Source organism: Etheostoma cragini, chromosome 20 (genome assembly GCF_013103735.1).
Source record: "Etheostoma cragini isolate CJK2018 chromosome 20, CSU_Ecrag_1.0, whole genome shotgun sequence".
Taxonomy (NCBI): Eukaryota; Metazoa; Chordata; class Actinopteri; order Perciformes; family Percidae; genus Etheostoma; species Etheostoma cragini.
This window is the reverse complement of record NC_048426.1, coordinates 14307887-14317742: the sequence shown is the minus strand read 5'-3', so window position 1 is coordinate 14317742 and position 9856 is coordinate 14307887.

Sequence of the window (9856 nt, the reverse complement as noted above, 5' to 3'; positions counted from 1 at the left end):
GTCACTGTTACATGGGTGGAACTAATGGATCTGATTGAAGTGTGTTTGCCAAGCCACATACATTTGAATACTGTTAGGTCTATGTGTGGGTCCTTGATTTTCAAAATGTATGATAAATTCTACAGTTGCTATAATTAATTATACAGTCCTTAAAAAGGCGCTGACATACGTTGTTTAACTTTATTAGATTATATAACTTTGTGAATATTGTACAAATTATTAATTGTCTGCATTTTGGGGAAACACACTGGATTTGACTTAGACTGCCACTTTTCATGTTTAAAAGAAGACTTGTCTGCCCTCTTCAGGCCTGGAACATAATTTGGAAAATTAAAACAACCAGTGTACAGTGGATGATCAGATTCTGAATGTCAGAAAATCCAATTAACCCAAGAGGTGTGGCAGATGCAGCTCTGGGTGTATCACTGAAGGTGTTCTTCTCCCCCCACCCCCACACCCTCCTTGTCTTATTTTTTCTTTCATCAGAGGCCCTGAAGGAGAATATCTAACTGAACTCACCAGGTAACTTATTTGCAATTAGATTTGTTTTATTTGCCCCATTTCTCCCACCAGCATCTGTAGCTGCTGCTGGAGCCAATTACTCCCTCAGTAAAAGTGTAGAACAGAGAGGTGTGTGTGTGTGTGTGTGTGTGTGTGTGTGTGTGTGTGTGTGTGCGCACAAAGAGACCATGCTACAGTATGTGCAGCAGCGCATCTACAATTTGTGACAATTCCCATCCATGAGAGGGGATTCTCTGGGGGACTTTCAGGAAATTACACCTTGCTCTCATATCGTTCCATCCTCCCCGAGCCTGTTGAGCTGCCCACTTCCTCACCGACTCCGCCCGCTGCAGCTGACACAGTTACTCTTCCACCGTATGGCACCAAAATCTTGCAGCAGCCCAGTTTTTAAAAAGCCATTTCATTTTTCATTCTTGTCAGGGCCTTGCAGTAATGGGCTTCTCTCACTCCACAAGGTTCCATCAGTAATACACATATAACCCTCGCTATAACCCCCAATATAATACTCGCTGGCCTTCTGTGACCTCAGACAATGGTTGCACTAACAACAGGTCTAAAACCCTACTGAACTGCACTGCCATACTGCATTTAGGCAGGGCAGAGCCCAACCACTGGGCTGCATACACACCATTGAGTTTTCCCTCTCCAGTCCCTTCAGGATTGAATTGAAAAAGAATGACATCATTGTAAGCCAGAAGGCAAAAGTGGAACATGAATGGTTGTCAAATCAGAAATACAGCTTTACACATGGAAACCGCACAATATGGATTTCTTACAAGCATGTAGAATAAAAACTGAATGTATATTGTTTCAGTGACAGACCTTTGCATAGACTCGAAGGAGCATTCATTCAGGATTATACAGACCCTCTAAATCTTTAGTCCGGGGCCATGTAAGGTCTGACAGTAAGCTGTGTGATTCTATACAGAGATTTTTACGTACATTACAGTTGGATGGTTTCAGGTGGATGCAAGCTGGGGATCAGAAATAGAGTCTTCCAGTAGATTGTTTTCCGCTGAGGGTTTCAGTAAGTGCAGGTCATGCTAAGGTTTCACTCCTGTTGGCTCCCTTCTCTTCTGACAAGAAGTTAATCCGGCAAGAGTCATGGTAAACCCAAACATATCTCTTAGTGAGCAGGAAGTGACTTGAAAGATGAATATTTGGCTTTAGTGAGTCCCCCCACTGCGATGCACCAACATCACCAGACAAAGAATACAATCAATACATCAATTGACAGATGCTGAAAATTGTGGACATGGCAAGAAATCTTGTTGAAACCATACAGACCCTTCAGTGGATCAGTAAATGCCATGGTAACTAAGATGGAGAACATGGTAAACACTGTACTTACTAAACATCAGCGTGTTATCATTGCAACTTGGAGCATCTTAGCATGATCTTGGCATATAGATGAAAGCACCACAGTGTCTTACAGAGACGCTCCCATGGCTGTAGACTCTTAAGCCTTTTCCACACATGCAGTCTATACCTGAAATGTTCAGGAACCCTAGCTGGATTGGGTTAGGTCTGAATGGGAGCGTGGATATATTTTCAGTTAAATTTGAACTGCCAATTTCCCATTTCAGGGGAAATTCTGGAATGGCTGTGTTGTGAATGAAAGAAGTAACATTGCTGAGATGAGCACATAAATGGTTTCATCCAGATGGTTATTTGAACCCTGCTACAACGCAACACTGGTACTGTCCGCTATTGCAGCCGTAGACTTTCTGTAACAGAGTATAGCGGCACTTTCTACAGTGATTAACCATTATTATAGGATTCTAAACCAAAAACTACAAAATTAAACAGGAATGTGATCTAAAATTGGGGTGACATTTCCAATGGCATGTTTGAAAATGCGCAAAACTGAAATGTTCCTGAATGTAGTTAATTTGTGTGCTATGCACATTAAAGTAAGGCAGTAGTTGGGAAGTAACAGAAAAGGATGCCCTGCATGGCTAAAAACACCGTATCATCTCAAATCACAGAAAGACAGAAGATCATGCTCTCGTCTGGATAGGTCTTTTGTTGGTTTTGTCTATTTGCTTCATGAGAAAGATCCTACCCTTATGATTTGGCAGTGAAGCAATGAAATTATACCAGAAAGCAGCATGTGTTTGGGAAACATCCTCCAGCAATAAAACCAATATTGCAAGATAATTATCATGGATTTTACAATATGCCCATTGCATTTCTCCTGGAGGGGAAACTGTCAAGCGTTTGCAGATGAATTTTGCTTTTTATTAGCTCACAGTAAAACACTGCCTCACTATCTTAGATGTAATACTAAAAATAAACGCATCAGTGGTAGCACACTAATGTTATGTGCAACATAAGCCATATTATACAGTATGTAGTCACATTATTTTATGTCAGATATGTAACTAATTTCCATAGTGTAGATGCTGACCTGCTACAAGAGGTCACAACAGCATATTGACTTCAACTGTGAAGTTCTAATCATTTTACACTGTAGCTAAATAAATAACTAATTAAATACAAATTTGTATGCTGTTAGATTTGTTTCTGCAAAAAGTCCCACTATCAATCTCCTTGCAAACAAGTGAGACACCTAACATATGGCACAGGACTCTTCCTGCAGTTTGTTTGTTTGTTCCAGAATTTCTGCACAAAAAGTGGTTCTTTTTGTGTGTCACAGTTTCATCATGAAAATATTCAGGTACCTTGGTTTTGATTGCTGTCAGACCTCATAAAATATATATAACTCTTATTTATGAAGACAAAGTTTGTTTTATTGTCATGTGACTGGAGAGGGACAGAAACCTGAGCTGCATGTTAACTGAATTGTTGCTATCCATCCTGGCCAACTGAACTAAGGGAAGGGCTTGCCTTTTTATCATGCAGAATGTCCGTAAAAGAGACGTATTAAACCAACTACAGAGCAGTTGTAGCCAATTATTTCAACCTTTATAGCAGACACAAATCCACCACCATGTCTTTCAGCTAGCCACGTATTTTGCCTCAGTTTAATTTACTGCATTGAAGGTAATTCTGCAGTTTTAGTACATTTTACTTCAGTATTGTATGACAGAAAAACAGCAGTTGATACTAAGACTAACAGGAGCAGCAGGTTAGTCTCTGACTGCCTCTTTGCAGCCTGTCAGAATGAGCCATGGCTGAGCAGGTGGGATTGTCCCACCATAGAGATGTATGCATCAGGAAGCCGTAAATCCTCCACCGCCATCCATTTGTTTACTCCTCCTGTTTCCCGCCAAACAAACTACTAGATTTCCCATGAGAGTTCCCGGCCCCCACATGGCGTCCTCAGTAGACGTGCTTTACAGGCGTCTCAACCAGAAGAAAACAGTTATAAAACCATTTTTAAAAAGGTGAGCTTGTGTGAAGGGGAGAGGAGGGCTTAGATTCAGCTCAATTATTGGCACAAAATGACAGAATGTGCTATAAATCGGAACATGCCTATCCTTCTTTTGAATAAACACCTTGATTCATTTGATAAACAAGCAAGTATGCTAAAATTAAATTTTTATCCATCTCCTGATTTAATGCATCAAAACCTACAACACTGGGCAGGTGGACGAGTGGGAGCTGCCATAGCTTGGGAAAGAGAATTTCTCAAACCAGTATCACAACGCTGATGCACCATGGATAGTATATATATAATATAATGCTGTATATACAATAATATATAGTGTTTTATAAATTAATTACATGGTATAGAGCATATTTTGCATTTTGGATGCAAAGCTTCAAATTGTTGCGTCTGATTTTTATTTTTTTACCCTGATTTGAGAGGGTTAAACCGGGGCTATATCTTGCCTAAACCTTGTGTGAGTTTGTGTGTTAGCGTGCACCTAATATTTGAGTTTTATGTCTCCGTGCCAGAATGTTTTACTAAAGCGGTGCCTCACAGACGAGTTGACGTATTTCACCAGTGAAGGACGTGACCCTGGTTGTTTATTTCCCATGATGAAATTGTCCAGCGGCTGATGACTCCGTAAATAAACAGTTCATGGAGCAGTAGTTCTTGGCTTCCGGTGAACAATGTAATTATTATTATGTAATCATCGCGGGGCCTATGTGGTTGTACAGGTGTCCTGCAGCTTTCCTATTGTAACAATTCAAAGAGACTAAAGAACACAACCTACATTCCCCGTTTGTCTCAGGGTGTCATTTCTACATATAAACATCCTAGTTTTTAGGAGCCAACACCCCTACCCCTTTTAACAGTGTCATTAACAATTTGTCTAAAAAATTAGTTGAGGGTGGTTTTAGAGGGGACAGTCTATAATTATATAACTCAAAAAAAAAATTGGACAGCTATTAAAGCTAAGGCAGCCACAATATTTTTTGACAAAAGTGGATTTATTTGGTGACTTATAAGTATATTTTGAGCATATTGTCTTTGAATGCTTCATTTATGTTGCTTTATTTTAGTTTAGTTTTTTTTGTGGCAAAGACATGTAAATACATGTTGTTCCGTCCATTTTCTATCAATAAAACTAGATTTTGGGGGTTAGATAATTTAAAATGTTCTGTTATAGCCGGCTTATGGAAGGAACGAAGATTAGTTTCATTAGAATGTGTTGTTTGCAGGGTTTTTATGTTAACAATTTCTTTTTTAAAAGGCATTTAAATGTGGTTTGTCTGGTTGAAGAAATCCAGACTTCACTGTGTTCCCTCCACAAGATAATCATACATACAATCCTGATGCGCTATCAGGCAGACAAATGTCTGCTCTCACATTAAAAATCTCCTTGCCATGTAAGGAACACAATATTGAGGAATCACAAACCTAGTTACATTCAATAAGCAGACCAGGTCATACAGAATTAAATCTAATTTACTGACACATAATGGACATCATGTGGCAGGAGCTGTCTGTTAACACCAGAACAGCTTAAACCGGGGCTAGAACACAGAAACAGGAAGTCTGGCAACCGCCACAATAGCTTTCAGTTAGTGTTCTTCCTTAGATTTAGAAAATCAATTTTTTCACCATGACCTAATCACACCGTTATAATTATTTAAAAAATGCCAGGTTCAAGATTACAATAGTACTGCATAGCATAATTTACTTTCTGAGGTGTACATTTATTTAGTGAAATGACCAGTATCTTATTGTATACCAATCTCATTGTACCATCTTCATTAAGCTCTGCATGTTCTATAAGTCACCAGGCGATGTAGTTTTCTACTCCAGACACCTTACCATGCTTTGTCAGCACAATTTACTGCCTGTAGATCCACTGTATAGACAATCTATAAAGTCCTCCCTCCTCATCACGCCCACGCAGCTGTTAAAAACTGTGTTGCAGAGGGCGAAATTAAAGGGCCAAGCAAACCGGGATCTATAAACATATTATGTCCTGTTGTTAATGGAAATGTCATCAGCGGAAATCTCACAGCTCTATTGAGCGATGAGCCAATTTCCCTGACTCTCTCTAAACCATTCGCATGTAAAACGGCTGGAAATTCCCAGGATTAAGTATGTACAGTAGCACCAGTTTGCCACCAAAAACAAAACGACCACATTTTCTAACCGATTAAATTTAAAAGCCTCTTATACCGGTTTTGAATGGACCACAATAAAAAACGAATTTTAGAGTAGAAGTGGAGAGGTTCTCCTGAAGGATGAATAATGACACATAAACATTTACTGTGTGTGGCCAGTCCTTGCTGGTCACTGGCCTTCTCTGCCCTTCCCCCCCCCCCCCCCCCCCCCCCCCCCCCCCCCCATTGAGTTATTATAGAGTGAGGTGTGTGTCTCTGAATCTGTATCAGTGGTTGATTGACCGTGACACTGACCACTAAGGCAGCAGCATCACACAGCCATGGTCATTTCTGTGGGTCACTGAATGTGGAAAGAGATAACACTTGATCTTTAAATTCTTCATTGGCATTCCTTTAAAGCTGTGAGATGTTTGTTATGATATGAAGTGCTGCAGGCAGAACAAATCAAATTAAGGTTTTCCCAGCATTGCATCAAAAAGCAGAATTTGTTAGAGGGCTGGTTTGCCTGATAGTTTTGCTCAACTACACTGCTACTTTGATCAACAGTAATATCCAACAAATTACCTCTTCACCAGCAAGTAATAAAAGCAAAGATAAAATGGGCTCTGCATACAGCTTTAGTTTATCAGATTAGGTTCATGCAATAGTCCCTGAGCTGTTCTAGGCTAGCTCTCATAAAAAAGACAAAAATGCGAAAACACCTTTTAACAAGTAGTTCAACATCAACACTTCAAAAGTAGCAGCTGAGAGGCTGGACAACACTTAGTTTTTTGGAGCTAAATGCTCAAATCAGCAGGCTAACATGCTCACATTAACAATGCTAACGTGCTGATGATGTTTAGCAAGTATAATATTGACCATGTTTACTATGTAAATTAAGCATCTTAGCATTTTAATCTGTCCTCCAGAGCACTTCCAGCAAAGCCCCTGGATGAGTCAACTAACATAATGACCAGGCAGAAAGGCAGACGACTGACACTATTCAAGCAGTCCGATCTGAGTGGCTGGCACAAGTGACTTAAATGTGCTTAAATGTCATAGACATACCAACTTAACAGTAAAAAGTATATTGTCTTCTTATACTTGCTGTTGTCTCGCAGTTAACCTTTCAAAACCATGACTCTTTTTGTCGACAGATGGGCCCCATTTAACAGCAATGGTTATGGACTATTTGCTTTGATTTTGCATATAAAATCCGAAAAAACCTTTAACCATTGAATCGGAACCAGAGCCACGTTACATGCTAAAAATGGCCGACATTGAGAAGAAAAAAAAGGGATTATCAATTTAAACATTTGATCCATATTTATAGATTAAAGGGCCTGCCCACAAAAGTATTTGAGTTATGTGTCTGATTACAACTGCTCACTTACAACTTCAATTTTTTTACATTGCTTTACATTGCTTTACATTTTGAATTTAAGGAAATGAACCATATCATAAAAAATTACATTAAAACAGTGATTTCTGACAATAAAATGAATATAGATTAGACTTTTCGTTAACTACAGAGATGCACATTGATCAACCCGCCTGTTTTGCGAAGCTTTGTGAAAACAGCAAGTCAGATTCCAGCCACCCATCCATCCAATTTTCCACTAGGGGGGGCAAGAGTGGAGTATAATGAATCAGAATCAGAAAGGTTTTATTCCCACAATAATTATACTTATGTGGAATTTGCCTTGGTGAAAGGTGCATACATAAACAAACGAATGTAATAAACATTGATATGAAATAAACAATAAATAATAATACAAAGTACAATATAATATAATAATATAAAACAGAGCTTGCATAAGAAACAAAAGAGAGGCTGAATGGCGTAATAAGCTGCTATATGAGATGTTCCGTGTAATCAACAGCTCTTAATAAACTGATGTTAACATACTGTGATGAATCATCATAAACCGTGTTAAGAGGCTGTTATCATTAAGTAAATAAAGTTCTTGCTTCAAAATGTTAGTCATGCTGAGTGTGTAGTATAGGCTGTGTACTGTGTGTGACCCTTTCACAATTAATCAGAAAAGAGGATTCAAGTTATAACAGCCCCACAGCTGTAATAGTACAGGATCTATAGTGATTCATACTAGAATTTTAAGCTCATTATTGAGGGACAGCAGTTAAGTTCTTAGCACTGCTGGAATGAAAACTGACCAAAAGGAAATCATAAAGAAGTGGGATGATGTATAGATGTGTCATAATCTTAGCTGGGGGATTTGCGTCACTGTGTTTACCTGGACAGTATTTGTCAGTAAAAGTCACTGGGTCAGATAATTGAGTAAAAAGAGACAGATGGTGGCAGCATTTACTGCTGATTACATGGAGGTCATAAACTGCCTTTCAGTAGCTGGGGGTGTCCAAGCCTATTAAACTGCCAGAGCCTGAATCTTAGAGGAATAGGGAGTGGAAGGGTTTAAACAGAAGGCCAAGACTAAAAACTAAAATCCAGAGTAAAGGCACAAAATATGTGTATCTCAACAGGGATGCATGGTTACATGTCTATAACAGGGCATATGGTGTTTTTTGTGTGCAACTATTAGACTCTGAAGACTCAGTCCAGCAGGATCTCCATGGTGCTGTTTTTCAAAAAGAGTACTTGATCCTCTCCCCACATCATTGGAGTTGGCAAATTGTAACGAGGGATGTAGCTGTCACTCACACAGAGTAAAATATTCCATTCCAGAGGCCTCTAGGCTCCAGCAAAATTGCATAGAGTGGCTGTATGTGCACAATGCAGAAAATATAAATAGGATATGCTGATGTAGGGCAATGTGCAGTGTTGTGAAATGACACAAGGCCACAAAATAGGCAATGTTCTTGTTCAAATCTGCTGGACAATGCAAAATGCATTATTCTAACAAATGGTTTATGAAATCATCTAAGATGTATGACCTTATCGTAAGTTAGAAGAAGACAAATGTGCAAATATCCATATAGTCAAAGTCTGCAAAACTTGCAATTTCAAGAATAAAACAGAAGGTCAAATTTGATTTTAACCCTCTAAAAAAGTTTGCAGGGCTTTCCTGGGGATGTACTCTGCTTTTTCCACCAGCTCAAGATGTACTCATGGTAGCACAGTGTAAATACTAATTACACAAAGTATTAGCACTAATTGAATATATTGAGGTTTTGTGCAATAAACTGCTGATGATTTATATGCGTGGCTAAATCCCTGTTTTATTCTACTCTGCATTCTGTTGCAGCCAAGGTCTGCTCACCATTCATTTGCATTAGTCTGGTGTATTGGCTTCCCTAGGAACGGGTGATGTGGAGAGAGTTTACTGATCGTGCTGATGTATTTGTCAACCAACTGTGCAAGACAGACAATCAATATTCCAATTACAGGTAGATTTCCAATTCTTGCACTGTAGAATAGCGAACATCAGTCAGTATCATTGTCAAAATGACTGTCAGTACATGTACAAAAAGGTTGAAGACCTACTGCATTGTGGTGTAAGTAAGTTGAATTAGTCATTCTTCCAAGCAAAAATGTTATATTATCATGCAAGAAAACAGCAGTGGTTGGTACTTTCTCCAATCTATGCAAAGTTATAGCCAATGCAGAATATAACAGACACTTTCCCAACAATATTAAAACACAGCGTAAAATAAGCTATACAGTAGCTATATATTTGCAGTTACATGGTGACAATCCCAAGTATTAATATATAATATACTATACCAATATAATTGTCAAAAGTGATCTTTGGGCCAATGTTTACATTTTTATTTTTGTGATCAAATGTTTTTTTTATTTTTTTTATTTTACAAATTAAAAAAAATAAAAAAGAAACCACAGGGAAAACACTGGAACATTAAAACATGTTCCAGGGCCAAAAGA